Consider the following 22,987-nt stretch of genomic DNA (forward strand, 5'->3'; position numbering starts at 1 on the left):
CCCTTCTCAGCCATCAAGGTACGCTATCCTTCCCTCCTTAGATCTATATAGTTTGCTCGGTAGTTCGACTGAGTTCATCGGTTTCCATCCATCACCATTGCTAGTTTAGGCATAGTTATAATGAGATTTTCTCACAAAAACATGACGATATGAGCATCAGCACCATTTTTACATCCATCTCTTTTAGATCTCCTTTAAGAAAACCAATAAGCTAGGCAACTTCTGTTCCAATGCTTCGTCCTAGGTTTAGCAATATCTTTGCTTTTTAGACTGTTATGTAGATCCAACATTTCAACTACTCCGCTAGAAACTTGTTTGTATCACACTTAGCAGAAATCTAGAAAACCCTCCATTTAATATGAAATGCCTTTATGCAGTCTGGCGGCTCATCATTGTGATCGTAACCCGCTAGATATTTTTAACCTGCCCGGGTCAAAATTCTTTCGGGATGTCTTAAGCTATTTTAAACTTCATTCTCAATACCTTGCTCCAAACTCCATCTCTAATATGTGCCAATTTCAAATTGTGTGCGAGGTGTATCTTCAAATGGAACCCACCGATCCTCTCTTTAAAGAATTCTTCTATATCAACCGCCAAACAGAATTTACCGATGGCCCTTATCTAGAACTCAGCAGAGTCTCAATTCAGAGACGGAGAGATGGTTTCTTTCCTCTAGTCATCCTTCCAAGTCACCGCAAAGGATGGATAAAAACTTGGTTCTACTACAGAAACACAACTCCAGCTAGGCAGAATCCCTTGCCGGGTTATAGACCTGAACGTCTTCCTATGGATTTTGACGTTCCTAGATGGGTTATTCCATAAGAGCATGCTCAAACCGCCCTGGCTTATACAAAGCTCAGAGCCTTGCTAGCTGATGGTTTAACCGGGGTTGATCTAACCCGATGTTGGGTCACCTGGAGGATCTTACCATTGAGTTGCCGCAGTGGTCTAATGTGCAATTATTCCGGCAGTTTAGAAGACCCCCAACGATACATCAACATTGATCTTGATGCTGATGAAATACCTAAGATTGTGAAGAAATTACTTGGAGAGTCTCAAGACGCCTGCAACAAAGTGGGGCTGAACCCTTTCTGCAAACTTAACCCGACACCTCCAGTAAGTATATACATAATCATTTGTCAGGCTTATCAGTCTTTATCTGCCAGTGTTTTCACTTGCTGGCTTTGTTCAATTATGCAGGACGATTCTCCCTTTTGGAAGTGGAAGAAAATGCAGGTGACCAAGACGAAGACTACGCCAGATCAGAGGAAGAAAAAGTCTGCTACTGCGGATGAGCCGGTGGCTAGGGGCGAGTCGCCACAAGCTGACAATCAGTTAGAGGTAGAGCTCGACTCCCTTGGCCATCTCTTTACTGAACTTGTTGATGCCTCTTATTATCAAGGTGAAGTCGCAACAAGCCGGGCTGATGATGTTGAGGCAATTTCCATCTCCTCCGGCTCAGAATCCTTGCCTCCCAAGATCACTAGGCGGGTTATCCGGAAAGTAAGCTTTTCTCATCCAAATGCTCATTTAGACCTCAACTTTATTTTGAAGAAACCTTAGCATGAGTCGATGCGCCAAACTTTGAGTGGTGTCTCTGGAGATCTGGTGGCCAGGTTAACTCATGAACTATCTGCTCGCAAGTGGTGTAATGAGGTGCCACACAGTCCAACTCCTTTACCCAAAGTTGGCCTTGTGAGGAAGCCTCTTAATCCTTCTAACTCAAATTATCAGGAGTCATCACCCTCATCCGACGAGTCAACCGCTTCGAAGCTGCCACCTCTTGTCATTAATAAAGGGTAAAATTATTTTATATCATGTACCACTTAATCATTCTTAGCATCGCATATATCTTGATTGCACTGCTTTGTTCACAGAGCCAAGGCTAAGAGTGAGAAAAGAAAAGTAGGCAAGTCTTCAATAAACCCAGACATTCCTAAGTCAGAGAATCAGACCTTGGTGACCCCTGAGGCCCATGCTAATATTTCTGAATGTCATCATGTCAGTCATGTTGAGCCGCCGCAGCAAAATGAAACGGCTGGAACTAAGGCTATGGATACCGAAACCAACCCGGTGAACAACCTTAACCCGCCAAGTCATGCTCCGACTCTGAGTCCCACCAAGCCAGCTCAAGATGTTCCTCTTGAAAAGGATAACGATGAAGTTACCATTACGGGTGAGGCTTATAAACCTCCAGAGGTCTCCAATGTGCTAACCAAGACCACAACCAAAATTGAAGCGCCCTTGTCTAAAAAGGGGAAAACCAAACTTGAACTGCCCAGCTATGAAGAGTTCAGCGCAGAGGAATTACATGCAGGCTATCTGAGCCGCCTCTCTATGAACCAGGATCTGGAAGCCGACTTGGTCAGCATAATGAAACGAAAACATGAGGTACACTCATCTTTTCCAGTATTATATATATCCTTATGTAGCCCCCAAGTCTTAATCATAGGAAGACTTGAGTATGTTTAAGACTTAAATATAATTCCGTTGATCTTGCAATGTAGCCCCCAAGGGTCGGGATATCATGCCAATGATGAGCCAGTTCTTTCCAATATATCCTTTATGAAAAGAAATGCCATGTAGCCCCAAGGGTCGGCCCATCTTCATGAGATGAGTCGGATCTTTCCATAGTAGTATACTTTGAGGAATTAACCTGTAGCCCCAAGGGCCGACTCATATTTATGAGATGAGTCGGGTCTTTAATAAGACTATGAAGAACTAACCTATACCCCCAAGGGCCAGGTCATGTTCTTGAGATAAGCTGGGTCTTCTTGTATTCTTTAAGGGAGAAAAATGAGATGCATTAGCCCCCAAGTGCAAAGTATATTGCTTGCAATCTGCTTGGGACTTCTCCTTTGAAAGTGAATTGGTATAGCCCCCAAGTATCGGGTTAGACATTGTTGCCATCTTACTTCAACATGTGTTAAATGACTTATCTCCTTGTTATGCAGGAGGCTCTAAGCATGGCCGAGTCAAATTTGACCGGCTTAAGAAAAGACTTTGAATCTGAGCAAGCTGTGAAGCAAGGCTGAATCAAGCTTGCAATCCTCCCTGGAGGAGTTGGAGAAAATCAAGGCAGACTTTGAAACAGAGAAGAATTCCTTTGAAACTGAAAAAGTTGCCTTGATCCGATGTGCAGAAGCCGCTGAAAGCCAATTGGCACCGGTCACTGAGGAGTTGGCCGGGTTAAAGCTCCATATCACTCAAATGACCCAAGCTATATTTGGTAAGTCGTTTCTCAAATTACAAAGAAACATTAACTCTGGCAACTCATCCATGAGTAACATCTCGCCCGACAACTCATCCATGAGTAATATCTCACCTGGTGACTCACATATTGCAACTTCTGTGCAGGTGATAGAACCTGCCAGCTCCAAGACAACGTCATGAAACTGAAAGCCGTATATTCGTTGGTAGAGCAATTATATGCTGGAAATATGCAGACCCTGAGAGCTGTAATGGGTGAAAAATACTTGCCATAATTCTTAAAAGATGTTTTGAAGAGGCTGTTAACCATTCCATAGTAGGTCAAAGAGCTAAAAAGATCAGCCGCCCGATCAGGAGCCACAATCGCGCTAAGCCGGGCTATGGCTTACACACCAGAGCTGGATCTGTCAGAGATGGCCGGCAGGTTCCCAGAATATAAAGACGATGGGACTGCTTTTACTCATGATGATTACACATGCCGTGTAAAGGAATCTTGAGTACTGGTGAGTTAACTTGTCGCCGACATGGAACTTAGGAAATATCAGCCGACTTATGATGGCAATAAAATGAGAATTCCGTCGCTAACACTGATATCGTCTGATCCGACTCCACAACGACGTAAGCATCGCTTTGTACCTAACATTGACCCATCTCCTATCTTGCACGGTGAAGCTGTCTTCCAAGCCTTAACATATGTCAACTGGAATCTGGACCCTCAGTTCCAAGAAGCAGAAGAGCCGGGTGTAGGATAACCCAGAGGCGTCAACTGCTCGGGGTCATCAAGGGGCTAACCCGGGCGGCACAGAGGCCAGCTTGCAAGAGTAGTTTATACTCTGGCAAAAAACTTTGAATATTCTGGGCTCAGCTATAGCTATGTAATAGGCTTAGCGGAAATACTGTGTTGCTCTTGTCATGCCTTCGTGCATGTTGAACTTTTGTTCAAACACTTATCCATCTACCGTTTTAAAATGTTTGGATTAGTGCATGCTTACCTGACCTGTCAAGGGCGTCTTGTGTTTGAATATCATGCATCCATTGCTTTCAATTGTTTTGATAAGTCGCTTGTAGCAACCTGTAAGTACAGATACCTCTAACATGTGCAAAAAATTCCACCAAGTCATAACTGGTGTGTGATGTCTACTACGCAACTTTATTCTTGTAGACACGTGATGGGCCTCCAAGCGTAGACTTTTGTAGGACAGTAGCAATTTTCCCTCAAGTGTATGACCTAAGGTTTATCACTCCGTGGGAGGCGTAGGATGAACATAGTCTCTCTCAAACAACCATGCAACAAAATAATAAAAAGTCTCTTGTGTCCCCAACACACCAAATACAATGGTAATTTGTATAGGTGCACTAGTTCGGCGAAGAGATGGTGATATAAGTGTAATATGGATAGTAGATATTGATTTTTATAATAAGAACAATAAAAAATAGCAAGGTAGCAATTGATAAAACGGAGCACAAACGGTATTGCAATGCTTGAATATGAGGCCTAGGGTCGGTACTTTCACTAGTGCAATCTCTCAACAATGCTAATCTAATTGGATCACATAACCATCCCTCAACGTGCGATGAAGAATCACTCCAAAGTCCCTATCTAGCGGAGAACATAAGAAGAAATTGTTTGTAGGGTACGAAACCACCTCGAAGCTATTCTTTCCGATCAATCTATCCAAGTGTTCGTAATAAAATAACAACAAATAATTTCAGATTCATAATACTCAATCCAACATAAAGAACCTCAAAGAGTGCCCCAAGATTTCTATCAAAGAAATAAAGACAAGAACGTGCATCAACCCCTATGCATAGATTACCCAATTGTCACCTCAGGAAACCGCGAGTTGAGTGCCAAAACATATATCAAGTGAATCAACACGATGCCCCATTGTCACCATGGGTATTCATATGCAAGACATATATCAAGTGCTCTCAAATCCATAAAAGTATTCAATCCGATAAGAACGAAATCTCAAAGGGAAAACTCAATTCATCACAACAAGATAGAGAGGGGAAAACACCATATGATCCAACTATATTAACAGAGCCCATGATACATCCAGATCGTGACATCTTAAGAACACGAGAGAGGGATATTGAACACATAGCTAATGGTACAAACCCTCAGCCCTGAGGGTGGACTACTCCCTCCTCATCATGGTGGCCGCCAGGATGATGAAGATGACCACCGGTGATGATTTCCCCCTTCAGCGGAGTGCCGGAACAAGATCTAGATTGGTTTTCATGGCTATAGAGGCTTGCGGTGGCGGAAATTATGATCTAGGGTTTCCTTCGGAGGTTTTGGAATATTTGCAAATTTATAGGGCGAAGAGGCGGTGCGGGAGACCACCGAGTTGGGCACAACCCACCAGCGTGCGCCTGGGCCTCCAGGCACACTCAGGTGGGTCGTGCCCCCCTCGGGCACCCCTCTTGTACTTCTTTGGCCCACTGGATGTCTTCTAGTCCAAAAAAATCTCCAAAAAGTTTCACTGCGTTTGGACTCCGTTTGGTATTGATTTTCTGCAATGTAAAAAACAAGCAAAAAGCAACAACTGGCACTGGGCACTATGTCAATAGGTTACTCCCAAAAATGATATAAAGGTGCTATAAAATAATTATAAAACATCCAAGAATGACAATATAACAGCATGGAACAATAAAAAATTATAGATACGTTGGAGACGTATCAGCCTCGCCAAGCTTAATTCCTACTCGTCCTCGAGCAGGTAAATGATAAAAACAGAATTTTTGATATGGAATGCTGCCTAACATGTTCATCACATATTATTTTCTTTTGTAGCATGGACATTTGGACTTTTATATGGTTCAAAGCAATAGTATAGTTTTGACATGAAGATTTCAATACTCAAGCATATCAACAAGCAACAATGTCTTACAAAATATCAATACTAAAGAAAGTTATCCCTAGCCCATCATGCTTAATCATTGACCCATTCATGAAACACACTCGCATATTAGCTACATCCAATGCTCAAGTATGATCATAGTGCCCCTTAGTTGGTGTTTTATGAGAGAAGATGGAGACTCAAATAAAAATAAAAATTGCATAAAGTAAATAGAAAGGCCCTTCGCAGAGGGAAGTAGGGATTTGTAGAGGTGCCAGAGCTCAAAGCGGAAAATGAGAGATAAAACATTTTGGGTGGCATGCTTTTCCTGTCAACGAAAATGATCGAGTAGTTCCCAATACTTTCCATGCTAGATATATCATAGACAGTTCCCAAACAGAAAATAAAGTTTATTCCTTGTCCACCATTCTTTCACATTCCATGGCTAGCGGTATCCACGGGTACCGTCCATACTAACACTTTCCAAGGAATTTATTATTTGATAACATAAAGTAATTTTCTTTTCATCTCGGGACTGGGCATCCCTAATACCTTTGTCGTACTCTCGTGCAATGACAAGTGAATAAACACTCATCTTGAGAATAACACATCTAGCATGGAAAAATATCAGCCACCCCCTACCGTTTCATGAGCGGTACAAGCACACAAAAAGGAAATTTATTTTCAAGATTAGAGATGGCACATACAAATTTGCTTAGAACGGAACTGAAATACCGCATATAGGTAGGTATAGTGGGCTCATGTGGCAAAAATGGGTTTAAGAATTTTGGATGCACAAGTAGTAATCATACTTAGTACAAGTGAAGGCTAGCAAATAGATTGAGAAGCAACCAACCAAGAAACAAAAAATCACATAAACGTGCATTGAGCATAACTAACACTGAATAATGCACCACAAGTAGGATGTAATTTCATTGCATAACTATTGACTTTCGTGCTTGCATAGGGAATCACAAACCTTAACACCAGTATTCTTACTAAAGCATAATTACTCACCAACACGACTCACATATCACTATCATCATATCTCAAAACAATTACAAAGAATCAAGTTTATTTTGCCCAATGATCTTCATGAAAGTTTTTATTATATCCCTCTTGAATATCTATCACTTTGGGACTAATTTCATAAGTTGCTTTTGATAAGCTCAAACAAATTTAAGTGAAGAACACGAGCATATGACAAACTACTCCAAAAAGATATAATTGAAGATCAAGCGAGTAGTTAAGTGAATGGGTAGCTAATTGAGGACTCTCTCTTATTTAAAAAAATTCAGATCTAAGTATTTTATTAAAACAGCAAGCAAAACAAAACAAAATGACATTCCAAGAATAGGACAACTCATGTGAAGAAGCAAAAACTTAGGCTCAAACGATACTAACCGATAGTTCTCGATGGAGAAAGGTGGGATGCCTACCGGGGCATCCTCAAGCTTAGATGCTTGAGACTTCTTGAAATATTATCTTGGGATGCCTTGGGCATCCCCAAGCTTGAGCTTTTGTGTCTCGTTAATTCCTTTTATATCACGGTTTCCCTAAATCTTAAAAACTTCATCCACATAAAACTCAACAAGAACTCGTGAGATAAGTTAGTATAAATCAATGCAAAACCTTATCATTCTCTACTCTAGAAATCACTAAAACTATAATTTAACATTTTATACTAAACTAGTAAATGTGCCCGCGCGTTGCTACGGGTCGTTGTCGACAATGGACATAGATGATGGTCAAGAAGCCGCACTCTCACTCGATGTCATACTGCCACCCCTCCTACAGCTACTATGTTCAGGTGGAAGAACTATGGTTGGATAGGGAGGGATAGGGAGGAGTACTTGGAGAAGTTTGAACAAATGCCTTTGTTATTAATTCTAGTCCTGAATGATGCATCGGTGTAACCTTCATTTGTAAATCTTCAAAAGAAACTTCTTGAGTGCTCTCATAAAGCATGATTATCTCTATATCAATTCTTCAAATGGGAGTCACCTTTGTGAATTCGGATCAACTCATAAACATAGTGATTGTAAGGGACACTTGCGTGCTTGCTAAGATATACAACCAAGGGTGGATCCAGCTCATTGCCATTGGGTTCAAATGAACCCAACAAAAATAATTATATTCCTTATGAAATCACGGTGGCTTAAGGCTATGGAAAGAAACCCATTGGTTGGAGCTACTACAAAATCACACACCCGAGCTGAACCCATTTTATTTAAGAAAAAGAATAATTTCCAGAACATTTAAACACAAAATGATGTTGCTGACAATAGTTGTCATACTGTCTCTGTGTGAAGGCAATCCTCATATGCACTACTAACAATATCCACAATAACTGAATTACATTTATTTTGGAGTTGCACAAGCCAACCAATGTGTCATGCTAGAACCCACAAACATGAAAGCTGAAACCACACGATCACCTCTTCTAATCAGCAATCCAACAAAATGTGTTTCCTGGCAAGCTCCAAAAGAGTTTATATTCGGTGAAGGACACAAACAACACCAAACCTAACGGTGCGTGTACGTTGTAAACTTTATGCATAAGGTAACACACATGAATAGATTTAGCATGATCACTGCACTCCCAACTTTTTCATGGTTGCCCAACAAAGCAAATGAAAAATTGTGCTTCGATCCTATTAGGAACTCTCCAAGTTCTATCATCAAATAATATCCGAACTCCGCTCATAAGTAAATTAAAAATTCTTTCACTACCACAAGGATAGGTCCAACATAAAAGAGTTTCTTTTTCACTTCCCCAATCAAAAGCAACATATACTCGGTAATTCAGTTCAGCAATAACAGTAAGCTATGCCAATCCCTTATAGTTTATAGCTAGCAGAATAGACTATGATATCCTACAGATCTATCTTGTGTAAAGAAATAGGTCTTCCAAATTAAGTAGTGGCCTAAATACTGAATTATTTTTTATGCTCTTCGGAGCCGGTGAGTTGCTAACTTCCCCATGTTGTCCAATTTCTGGAGTGACTTTGCTTCAGTTAATATATGCCTCTACTTCTAGTTCTAGTCGATATAGTTGATTTCCAAAAAGAATGAAGTACCAGTATTTAGTCTTCTTGTCATGGAAGCTACAACGATGAATTACAAAGCAAGAGAGAACATATGATATACGTCCATGCCATCGTGAATCAGAATGACGAGGCTATATGCCTAATTGACACATTTCTATGAGTCCAAACTAACCAATGTCTTATTAACTCTGGGATTTATAAACTGGAAGCATTGGGCTAAGGTCTCATCAAGCTTATGTTATTGTTTCCAAAGAATAGAATTGAACATGCTCGCTAAATTCATTTCACTGTTATGCATCAGGAATCCTTGTTAAATGTACCCGTCTCTGCATCTGGAGTGGGTGGTACAGATTAAGTATTCAATAAAAACATGTTTATCCACCCGGAGTCCTTGGTCCTTGTAAGAACTTCAGTTTGTGATAATTTCAGTGAAACGATCGTAAATCTTCTGAAAGTAACGATATAAATAAGGGATATGAAGAGGGGGAAAAGCATATACACTAATTTTGAATGTAAATAACTCTTCAAAATTAATTAATTGCTTAAATACTGTAGAAAAATGCACTTTCAAAGCTGGTGACTTGCTAACTTCCCTCTCATCCTGCTACCAGTCAATAGACTGTGTGAAATAAAATAAAAGAAACAACCGAACCACACCTGCTACATATGCGGTATACCTCTGGACATATGCTAAGATGCAACTAAATTGCAGTACATTTTTCTGCTGTGGTATGGTATACCTCTGGACATATGCTAAGATGCAACTAAATTGCAGTACATTTTTCTGCTGTGGTTCAAGCTGCATGTTTCCTACTTCCTACCTCAGCCAAAGAAACAGTTTCAAGTCAGTTCTACCTAGCTGCATTGCCTATGTCTGAAACCCAATATACGATTGATATTCCCAGCTACATTGTCTATGTCTAAAAACCAACATACGATTGCCTTATGTGCTAGATTCTCAAGAGAAGTTTAATTCTCATTTCTGTAGGAAGTAGAAACATTATTACATAATGCTCAAGTGGTGCAGAACTGAAGAATGCATAATAAGTTGCAGTACATTGGGCAACAGAGAAGCTATGCATTGGGTATTATTTATCTTCTGAAACTATAGTACATACCTTAGGTGAAGCATGGTAAGACAGAGTTCCAGTGAAGGGTGGAGCACGAGCAAACAATGTTCCTGCGAAGTTGCCGGAACGGTGAGATTAGATGTATGTCGCCTGTGGCTCGGTCATTCAGTAGTATCTAAGGGCCACGTCAGGGACTTCATCATGTACAACTTCGTCGAATGTCGGAGTTCCGCACTTCACCCATCTGGAAGTGGAGCCGAGGGGACTCGTGCCATCCCTCAACATGGGACATCAGCCAGGTGGCCATGGTTGGTGACGACATATCTCTCACATTCATCTCGTACGGCCAATATCTCACCGTGTCCAAAAAATTAATCTCCTCATGCCTAAATCATCTTAAGCATACTGCACAAAGACCAAGGTGAACATTTGAAAGTTGAGTTACTTCTAGTGATGCTTCGCATAGCAAGCAATAATATCCTATGACCATGCTTGCATATCATGAATCCACGAGGTTGGTCAATAGCTCATCTTGTCTAGCTCAGCTTTGATTTGAGTTTGTCATAGTCACTAAACTTTGACAATCCACAGATCTATCAAGTACAACATCCTGCTTATGAACCCGCAATACCATGGAATATATCATATGAATTAATCTCATGAAGTTGCTGCTGGAAGCGTGTGAACCAACAAATAAGCTAGACATATCCGCAAAAATCAGCCAGCGCTCAACAAAGTAGAGCTAGATTAATGAAGTTTGACAGGAGGCCTAAGATTTGGGGGAGCCCATGGACGGGAGATGCAGATGTGAAGGGAGAGAAGTTGAGATCCGACAAGCCAGGCCGCCAGCCATACATGGACAAATGGATCCTTCGACCATTCGATTCGCCGCTGCTGGGTGTGGAGCATGTTGTGGCGCTCGTGGACGCCGACGACAGCGTGTCCCACCATGCGCTGGAGGAGGCAAGGTTCTCGCCGCCGCGCCCTCTCTACTTTCCTCTGTCCCCCTCTTTCTTGATCCAGGCCAAGAATGAAGGAGGGATGTATTAGGGCCGCCGGAGAAGCACCGACGCAACTCTACCCGAAACCCTAGCCACGGGGGTCGGATTGCGAGCGGGTCGGTAGAGGCCAGGAGTGGAGAACCTGGCCAGAGGGGAGGGAGGCGCGGACTGTGGGGAGCTCGAGGGCTCGCTGGAAGTGCCCGACCTGGGTGGTGGCGGCGGCCATGACTTCGTGGGGGATAGGAACAGGAGGCGAGCCCGTGCTCCTTGTGTCGTCATTTATTTAGAAATCTGTTCGACCAAGAAAGACGGACCAAGGCCCAACTGGATCGTAGCCCAGCTAAGCAAACGTAGCGGTCAATCGAGTCGATAATATTGCAGAGACAAAATTTAGTATCACCTCGAATATGTTTTAAATTAAAACTGAAAGCGTAAAATCACGGGAAGAAGCGTATTGTGACGGTGAACCCATGGAGTTAATCCGTTCTTTATTATTAGGGAAAGATGCCTCTGCATATTTAATACTCCTATTCTCAAATAGAATCGTTAAACAAGCAAACATATGCAAACAATGCAAACATAACAACAATACACTAAAACATTATACTCTGTAAAGAATGCAAGAGTATCAATACTTCTGTAACTCAAAAAATTCTGAAAATTTACGACACTATAGAAACTTTATCATAGCTTATTATGCAAAAAAAATCATTATTTTATCACATTCTCACTTTTCTCGGGAATTTTTTCAACAACGATAAACTTTCTTTTTTGAAACAGCAACATGTAGACTTGCAAGATAAGCATGGTAAAGGCTATCCTTGACATTTTTATTGAAATAAAAGATGCAAAACATTATTCTAAATAACAACAAGCAAATCCTATCAAAAGCAAAGGACGCTCCAAGCAAAACACATCTCATGTGACGAATGAAAACATAGCCTCAAGTAAGGTTACTAATAATGTTGGAGACGAAAGAGGGGATGCCTTCTGACCATCCCCAAGCTTAGTTTCTTGGATCTCCCTTGGATATTAACTTGGGGTGCCTTGGGATTCCCCAAGCTTAGGGTCTTCTCACTCCTTATTCTCCTCATATCAACATCTCACCCAAAACTTGAAAACTTCAATCACACCAAATTTAATGGAACTTCATGAGATAGGTTAGTATGATAAAGAGCAAACCATTTCACTTTGGTACTGTCAAAGACAAGATTCATAATTATTTCCACACAATACCTACTGTATTTATCATTTCCACAATTTATATTGAGCAATATAATCCATAGGAACTAGGAAACAAGCAAACTATGCATTGAAAACAAAATTTGTCAAAAACAGAACAGTCTGTAATGATCTGGATAACTACCATACTTCTACTAATCCAAAATTCTGAACAATTAGGACAACATAGACAATTTGTTTTTCAATCATCTGTAAAAATTGCAGAATTTTATCACGTTCTAGTGAATTTAAACAATTTTGTTTCTGGAAGCAAAAGTTTTTGTTTTTGCTCAGAATCAAGTCAACTATCATCCACACTATCCGAAAGGCTTTACTTGGCACTTTATTGAAACAAAAGCTATAAAACATGATTACTACAGTAGCCTAATCATGTGAACACACAAAAATAGTAGGTAAAAGTGTTCGTTTGTCTCCCAACAAGCAATGTTCTTTAATGCCTTTCAAGCTAGGCATGATGATTTCAATGATGCTCGCATAAAAGATAAGAACTGAAACATAAAGAGAGCATCATGAAACACATGGCAAGAACATTTAAGTCTAACACACTTCCTATTCATAGGGACTTTGTGAGAAAATAATTTATGGGAACAAGAATCAATTAGCATAGGAAGGCAGAACAAGCATAACTTCAAAATTTTCAACACATAGAAAGGAAACTTGATATTATTGCAATACCTGCAAGCATAAGTTCCTCCACCATAATAATTTTTAGTAACATCATGAATGAATTGAACAATATAAATATCACATAAAGCATTCTTTTCATGATACATAAGCATAGAAATTTTGTTACTCTCCACATAAGCAAATTTATTCTCATCAATAGTGGTGGGAGCAAATTCAACAAAATAACTATCATGAGATTGAAAATTAAAATCATGATGACAAGTTTCATGGTTATAATTATTCAATATAGAATACATGTCATCACCATAATCATCATAGATAGCAACTTTGTTCTCATATATAACAATCAATTGAAACCTCTTCCGAAATAGTGGATTCATCATTAAATAAAGTCATGACCCCTCCAAATCCACTTTCATTGTTATAATCATCATAAATAGGAGGCATGCAATCATTATAACAAATTTGCACATCAAATCTTGGGGGACTAAAAATACCATCTTCACCAAATGTTGCATCCCCAAGCTTATGGCTTTGCATATCGTTAGCATCATGGATATTCAAAGAATTCATACTAACAACATTGCAATCATGCTCATCATTTATGCCAAACATTTTTATAGAATTCTTCTTCTATCAATTGAGCACAATTTTCTTTTCCATCATTTTCACGAAAGACATTATAAAGATGAATAATATGATGCAACCTGAATTCCATTTTTTTGTAGTTTCCTTTTTATAAAAAAACTAGTGATAAACAATAAACTAAAAGGTTCAATTGCAATATCTAAAGATATACCTTCAAGCACTCACCTCCTCGACAACGACGCCAGAAAAGAGCTTGATGTCTACTACGTAACTTTATTCTTGTAGACACGTGTTGGGCCTCCAAGTGAAGAGCTTTGTAGGACAATAGCAATTTTCCCTCAAGTGGATGACCTAAGGTTTATCAATCCATGGGAGGCGTAGGATGAAGATAGTCTCTCTCAAAAAACCCTACAACCAAATAATAAAAAGTCTCTTGTGTCCCCAACACACCACTAGTAGAAAATAGGGCTTTGGTCCAGGTCGGGCCAGCCCATTGGTCCCGGTTCAGTCATGAACCGGGACCCATGGGGGCAACGGTCCCGGTTTGTGAGGCTAGGGGGCCGGCCGGGCCTCGTGGGGCATTGGTCCCGGTTCGTCTGGACCCTTTGGTCCCGGTTCCAGACATGAACCGGGACCAATGGGCCTCGCTCCTGGCCCACAACCATTGGTCCCGGTCCGTGGCTGGAACCGGGACCAAAGTCCCCTTTGGTCGCGGTTCCAGCCACGAACCAGGACCAATGAGATACCTATATATACCCCCTCGCCCGCGAGTAGAGTAGTGGAGTGCTTTGTTTTTCTGGCCAGCCATGGGAGAGCTTTGTGGTGCAATAGCTCACCTCCTATGCACATGAGGTGTTCGATGAAATGCCCGAGCCACACTTAAGCTTTCTCCTCTCCAAGCTCCTTCTCCAAGCTCCATTTTCCTCGAGATTTGTCTAGGTTTGGCAGTCCGTCCTCTCTTGTCCCCGTTCTCACCGTCGTCGACCGCTCACGCCGATCTCGTCGCCGGCACCACCGTGGTGAGCCTCTTGATGTTATGTTCTTTCTAAAAGAAAAAAGTTCTTACTTGTATGATTTAGATAGATACTTGTGTAATTTTCTTACTTTTATTTTTTATTATTATATAGTGCAATGGTTTTGGTATCCGCCTCCGTCGGGCATCGTCCTGTCTATGATTCGGATGTGGTATATATTATCTTTTATAACTATTTGGTTCATTTAGTGTTTATGACAATTATGCCGACCAACGTGACATCAATTTAATTATCTAGGAGGCATGTTAACCGGAAATTCCAACTGACCCTATTGTCGAGAGGTTAAATTTAGTTGAAGAACAAAAGAATTACTTGAAGGAAAAATTGGAAAAAGTTGAGGAGGATAAGATGATATTGGAGTTGCGGATGTCGTCAATGATCACAAGATCAAGATGGATGCAATGCGCTTGAAGATTAGAAAGACTATAAAATATGCCATTCATGCTGAGGCTTGGTATCATTAGGCCATTGGATCAATTGTTACCTTAGTTGCGATTATGATCGCATTTGTTGTTGCATTGAAATGTTTTACATAGTTTCAATGTATGGTTTAATTAGATGCTCTGGAGAGCTATATGTTGTTCAATGAGAACTATGTATGTACTTTGGTTTTAATGTAATGATGAACTTCTATTAATTTGGTCACTTATCTATTCATGATGTTCTGTAATGGTTTTTGACACACTTAATTATATATAATGCATGCAGATGAACCGGCAATGGATCTACGGTAATAGACGCACCTCCGAGTACATTGAGGGAGTGCATAATTTTCTCGCAGTGGCTGAGGCAAACAAGCAGAATGGTTTTATGTGTTGTCCATGCGCTATATGTGGGAATACGAGGTCTTACTCTGACTCGAAAACCCTTCACACCCACCTGCTTTATAAGGGTTTCATGCCACACTATAATGTTTGGACCAAGTACGGAGAAAGAGGGGTTATGATGGAAGACAACGAAGAAGAAGAGGATGATGACAACTATGGGCCCCCTAAGTACGGTGATGCTGCAAGGGGGGAAGCTGAATATCAAGAGGAACCAGACGATGTGCCGGATGATGATCTTCGTCGGGTCATTGTTGGTGTAAAGAGACAGTGTGAAAGTGAAAAGGAGAAGCTGAAGTTCGATCGCATGTTAGAGGATCACAAAAAGGGTTGTACCCCAATTGCGAAGATGGCAACACAAAGCTCACTACCGTACTGGAATTGCTATAGTGGAAGGGAGAGAATGGTGTAATTGACAAAGGATTTGAGAAGCTACTGAAAATATTGAAGAAGAAGCTTCCAAAGGATAACGAATTGCCCGACAGTACGTATGCAACAAACAAGGTTGTATGCCCTCTAGGATTGGAGGTGTAGAAGATACATGCATGCCCTAATGACTGCATCCTCTACCGCGGTGCGTACGAGGATTTGAACGCATGCCCGGTATGCGGTGCATTGCGGTATAAGATCATATGAGATGATCCTGGTGATGTTGATGAAGAGCACCCCAGGAAGAGGCTTCTTGCGAAGGTGATGTGGTATGATCCTATAATACCATGGTTGAAACGTCTGTTCAGAAACAAAGAGCATGCCAAGTTGATGCGATGGCACAGAGAGGACCGTAAGAAAGACAGGAAGTTGAGAGCACCCGCTGACAGGTCGCAGTGGAGAAAAATCGAGAGAAAGTACTGGGAGGACTTTGCAGGTTACACAGGGAACATATGGTTTGGTTTAAGCATGGATGGCATTAATCCTTTTGGGGAGTAGAGCAGCAATCACAACACATGGCCCGTGACTCTATCTATCTATAACCTTCCTCCTTGGTTGTGCATGAGGAGGAAGTTCATTATGATGCCAGTTCTCATCCAAGGCCCTAAGCAACCCGACAATGACATTGATGTGTACCTAAGGCCATTAGTTGAAGAACTTTTACAGTTGTGGAATGGAAACGGTGTACATGTGTGGGATGAGCACAAACAGCAGGAATTTGACATGCATGATTGGCCTGCTCTCAGTAACCTTTCAGGGCAGACAAACAAGGGATACCACGCATGCACACACTATTTAGATGACACCGAAAGTATATACCTGGACAAATGCATGAAGAATGTGTACCTAGGGCATCGTCGATTTCTTTCGACCAACAATCAATGTCAAAAGAAAGGCAAGCATTTCAAAGGCGAGGTAGATCACCGGAAGAAGCCCGCCATCCGTACCGGTGATCACGTACTTGCTATGGTCAATGATTTACAAGTACTCTTTGGAAAGGGCCCCGACAGACTATCTATTCCTAATGACGCTGAGGGACACACACCCATGTGGAAGAATAAATCAATATTTTGGGACCTACCCTATTGGAAAGACCTAGAGGTCCGCTCTTCAATCGACGTGATGCACGTGATGAAGAAGATTTGTGTGAACCCGCTAGGCTTCTTGGGCGTGTATGGGAAGACAAAAGATACACCGGAGGCACAGGAGGACCAGCAATGTGTGCACAAAAAAGACGGCATGCCTCCAAAGCAGTATGAAGGTCCTGCCAGCTACGCTCTTACCAAAGAAGAGAAGGAAATCTTCTTTGAATGCCTGCTCAGTATGAAGGTCCCATCTGGCTTCTCGTCAAATATAAAGGGAATAATAAATATGCCAGAGAAAAAGTTCCAGAACCTAAAGTCTCATGACCGCCACGTGATTATGACACAACTGCTTCTGGTTGCATTGAGGGGGCCTCTACCGGAAAATGTTCGATTAGCCATTGTGAAGCTATGTGCATTCCTCAATGCAATCTCTCAGAAGGTGATCAATCCAGAAATCCTACCAAGGTTAAGGAGTGATGTGGCGCAATGCTTGTCAGTTTCGAGCTGGTGTTCCCACCATCCTTCTACAATATCATGATGCACGTCCTAGTTCATCTAATCGACGAGATTGTCGTTCTGGGCCTTGTATTTCTACACAATGTGTTCCCCTTTGAGAGGTTCATGGGAGTCCTAAAGAAATATGTTTGTAACCGCGCTAGGCCAGAAGGAAGCATATCCATGGCCATCAAACAAAGGATGTCATTTGGTGTTGTGTTGACTTCATTCCTGACCTTAAGAAGATTGGTCTCCCTCAATCGCGATATGAGGGGAGACTGACTAGAAAAGGCACTCTAGGAGGGGAGTCAATAATATGTAGGGACGGGCATTCTTGGTCTCAAGCACACTACACAGTTCTACAAAATTCTACCTTGGTGACCCCGTATGTCGATGAACACAAGAACATTCTGCGCTCCAAACACCCGGAGCAGTGTGATGACTGGATTACATGTGAACACATTAGGAATTTCAGCAGTTGGATGCAAACACGTCTTAGGGGTGACAACACTATTTCTGATGAGCTGTACTCGTTGGCCAGGGGACCATCTTCGACTGTATTGACTTACAAAGGGTACGAGATAAATGGGAATACATTTTACACGATCGCCCAAGATCAAAATAGCACCAACCAAAACAGCGGTGTCCACTTTGATGCAGCAACCAAGAGGGGAAAGGACACATATTATGGTTACATAGTGAACATATGGGAACTTGACTACGAACATGATTTTAAGGTCCCTTTGTTTTAGTGCAAATGGGTCAATCTGTCAAGAGGAGGGGTACAGGTAGACCCACAGTACAGAATGACAATAGTGGACCCGAACAATCTTGGGTGCACAAATGAACCATTCGTCCTAGCCAATGATTTGGCGCAGGTTTTCTATGTGAAGGACATGTCTACCAAACCAAGGAAAAGAAAAGATAAGAAAGCAAATACATCATATGATGAGCCAAAGCGCTAGATAGTTTTTTAGGAAAAAGAGACATCATGGGATTGGAGGGCAAGACAGACATGTATGAAGATTATGAAAAGCTTCATGAAATTCCTCCCTTCAAAGTCAAGGATGACCCAAGCACCCTATTAAACAATGAAGAATATCCATGGTTATGGCGCAATAATCAAAGGACACAAGCGAAGAAAAAGCAAATATTTTCTCTTCACAACTATTATGATGATGCCTTTAATCTAGAATATCAATGCAGTTACATCTGAAGAAATGAAATGCCTTTTGCAACAGATGAGTTTCCGTATAAAACCCTGATACTTCGAAAGAGATTGTCCGTTTTGTACACGAAGTGCATCCAGTTTTTTTCGTAACCCTCTCAACTTTTTAGCACATGCTATGTGGGTGAAATGATGATACCATGCCAACTTTCAACCTTCTTAGAGTTCATTTGTAGTGCTTTTCAATTTTAGGGTCATCTAGTTTACAAAAAACAGTAAATGCATGAAAAATACCAGATGAAGTTAGAAAGGATTGAAAATTGATGATGTGGCTATGAATGGTTAATTTTGAACACACAAAAAGTCTGGAGTTCAAATAAGTTCAAAAAAAATAAAATCCCTTTGTAAGAGATGAGTTTCCGTATGAAACCCTGATACTTCGAAAGAGATTGTCCATTTTGTACACGAAGTGCATCCAGTTTTTGCCGTAACCCTCACAACTTTTTAGCACATGCTATGTGGGTGAAATGATGATACCCTGCCAACTTTCAACCTTTTTAGAGTTCATTTATAGTGCTTTTCAATTTCAGGGTCATTTAGCTTACAAAAATCAGTAAATGCATGACAAATACCAGATGAAGTCAGAAAGGGTGGAAAATTGATGATGTGGCTATGAATGGTTCATTTGAACACACAAAAAGTATGGAGTTCAAATAAGTTCAAAAAAATAAAATCCCTTTGTAACAGATGAGTTTTCATCCGAAACCCTGATACTTCGAAAGAGATTGTCTATTTTGTACACGAAGTGCACTCAGTTTTTGCCGTAACCCTCTCAACTTTTTAGCACATGGTATGTGGGTGAAATGATGATACCATGCCAACTTTCAACCTTTTCAGAGTTCAATTGTAGTGTTTTTCAATTTCAGGGTCATATAGATAAAAAATATCAGTAAATGCATGAAAAATAACAAATGAAGTCAAAAAGGGTTGAAAATTGATGATGTGGCTTTGAATGGTGTATTTTGAACACACAAAAAGTCTGGAGTTCAAATAAGTTCAAAAAATGAAATCCCTTTGTAATAGATGAGCTTTCGTCCGAAACCGTGATACTTCGAAAGAGATTGTCCATTTTGTACAAGAAGCGCATCTAGTTTTTGCCGTAACCCTCTCAACTTTTTAGCACATGCTATGTGGGTGAAATGATGATACCATGCCAACTTTCAACCTCTTCAGAGTTCATTTGAAGTGCTTTTCAATTTCAGGGTCATTTAGCTGAAAGAATGAACTAATAGCAAAAAAGAATGAACTATAATTTTTTATGAAACTCTAGTAGCAAAAATAATGAACTAAAAGAATGAAGTAGAAAACTTTAATGAAACTCTAATAGCAAAAATAATGAACTAGAAAACTTTAATGAAACTCTAATAGCAAAAGGAATCAACTAAAAAGCTTTTATAAACCTCTAGTATTTTTTAAACTAAAATTATATAAAATTTATGCAACTAAAATTATCAAAGTATTTTTTGTTCAAAACATTAATAGCAAAAAGAATTTTCATAAAGATTTTTTGAAACTTTAATAGCAAACTAAAATAACAAAATCTATTTTTGATTAAAACACACATTTCAAATAACCTAAAAATTACCAAATTGAATATAATGATAAAACACAATAATATTAAGTAGCAGGGAAAAGAATCGCTCAAAACTCTATTTTTATAGTAAAATTATTCACAAACTAGTGACTCAATCAAATTTCAAAAAATTCAAAGTTAAAATATTCAAATTGGAAAACTAATGGCACTAATAGAAGGACTATAATTTTTATTACCTAAAAGCAAAAAGAATCACTGAAAAACAGTAAGTATTTAGCTGTAAGTAGAACCAAAATAAAATAAATAAAGCAAAAAAGAAAACAAAAAACTGGAAAAAAAATGCCACCTACTGGGCCACCATGGCCTGAATACGACTAGAATCCCAACCATGGGCTAGGATTCTGGCCCGCAGCATGGCCAGTAGGCCCACATGCAAGGAGTGACAGATTAGGCCCGAAAGCCTACAGTTGAGAGGAGCTCAAGAGGGTGGGCGCAACAACGCTTTATAAACCTCTCTCGAGCTCTCTCAATTAGCAAGGTGGGACTAAACATCCCACCGCACCGTGCCAGCATAAGGCCTTTGGTCCTGGTTGGTAGCACCAACCGAGACGAAAGGGGTGCATTGGTACAGGTTCGTGGCACCAACCGGGATGAATGCCCCCCTTTAGTCCCGATTGGTGCCACCAACCGGGACCAAAGGTCCCTGTTTCCCGCCCTTTGGGCTGCTAAAAACAGACCTTCGATCTCGGTTGGTGGCACCAACCGGGACTAAAGGGGTGCAATGGTCCCGATTGGTGCCACGAACTGGGACCATTACTCTGGGTATATAAAGTAGCACTTAGGAATTTCAGTTCTCATCTCGCATTAGCCCCCGACAACACCGACGACATCGACGCCGCCAGGTTGCCCTGACGCCGCCCGCCGCCCTCGCCGTCGCCGTCGCCCATCGTCGCTGAGGGTTGCCCCCGCCGTTGCAGTCACCGAGGCTCACCCCCGCCGTCGTCGTCGCCGAGGCTCGCCCGCCATCTGCCCCTGACGCCGTCGCCACACCGCCCTTGCCCCGACACCGTTCTTCTGCACCCGATGCCGCCCCGCCCCTTCCCCTGAGGACGTCACTGCCCCCGCGCCGTCACCGCCTAGTCCGCGCCGCCCCATGCTACGGTCCGGCCGCCGACCCCTTCCTCCCTGTCCTCCTCCCCTATAGCTTGCTTTGTTCCTATACATTTTTTCATATGATTGTTAGATGATGTTGATGATAGATATGATGATGTTGATGATAGATGATATATGTTTTTTGTTCATATGATGATTTTTTATGTATATGTATTAATTTTTTATTTAGGTTGTTAGTAGATATCGATTTTAGGTTAGTGCATTTTAGGTTAGTTGATTTAGTGCATTTTAGGTTAGTCGTACTGTTAGTGCATTTTAGGTTAGTAGATTTTCGGTTAGTGGAGAGGAAAAAGGAAAATAAGGAGAAAGAAGAAAAGAGGAAGAAAGAAGAAGGAAGAGGAAGAAAAAGAAGTAGAGGAAAAAGGAAAATAAGAAGAGGAAGAAGGAGAAGAAGAGGAGAGGAAGAAGAGGAGGAAAAAAGAAGAGTAAGAAGAAGTAAAAAAGAGGAGAAGAAGAAGGGATAGAGGGTGGAGGATCACCGAGGAGTCGAGGGACGCCGAGGTGTCGAGGGTCGAGGGTCATTGAGGGGTCGAGGGTCGAGGATCACCGAGGGGTCGAGGGTCGTATGCTATGCTAGCAGGGTTCCCAAACCCTAAAAAAAGCGTTGTCGATCTCCTACCCCCTCCCGCCCCTACCCGACAAACCCTCGAGGCCACCCAAACCACAAGAAGAAAACTCCGGTAACTTCAACATGAGGGGGGACATCGATCAACCCCCTCTCGCCCGACCAACCCTTGAGGACACCCAAACCCTAGAAAAAAACATTGTCGATCTCCTACCCCCTCCCGCCCCTACCAGACAAACTCTCAAGATTTATAAGAAATTTATCGAGAATGCCCCCTTTATGGATGTGCATAATTAAGTTGATCCATATTTTTCCTGGTCTCATCTATGCTTCTCTATGTGCATGTTCTCTTGTGTCAAAGTATTGAAGAAATCCATGGTTTCATAATTAGCCGGAAGTAACAGGCGCATGATGGTCACTACTGCAGGATGCTGCTAACGCGACACTTCGATCAGAGACCCTTCGACGAAACTGTGTGCGATGCAATAATCACAAAGGGTGGTGTAAAAAACCGTCAAAAAGGTGCAAAACGTTTGTGATGGAGGATGCATCAAACACGGTTCAGATTTTAGTTGCGTGTGCAATGCAGGGCATATGGTTCAGTTCAATTAACTATTTGCGATGAGGAGGAAAAAAAGAAACGGGCAGCCAGATGAAGCGTGTGCGATATACAACATACGGTTCACTCGGATGAACTATTTGTGATTAGGCAACACAAAAGAAACGGTCAGCCAGATCAAAGGTGTGTGCGATATACGGCATGCAGTTCACTCGGATGAACTGTTTGTGTTGAGACAAGAGAATAGAAATGGTTCAATATAGCAAGATGTGTGTGATACGTGGCAAACAGGTCTATAATCAGAAATGTGTGCGAAGGCCGATAATAATACATACGGTTGCTGCTAATAAGACGTGTGTGTTGTGCGATGGGAATGCATACAGAACAACACATTATATACACACTTATAAGGACATGGTTGCATAAT

The sequence above is a fragment of the Triticum dicoccoides genome, chromosome 2A, assembly GCF_002162155.2.
Source record: "Triticum dicoccoides isolate Atlit2015 ecotype Zavitan chromosome 2A, WEW_v2.0, whole genome shotgun sequence".
Lineage (NCBI taxonomy): Eukaryota > Viridiplantae > Streptophyta > Magnoliopsida > Poales > Poaceae > Triticum > Triticum dicoccoides.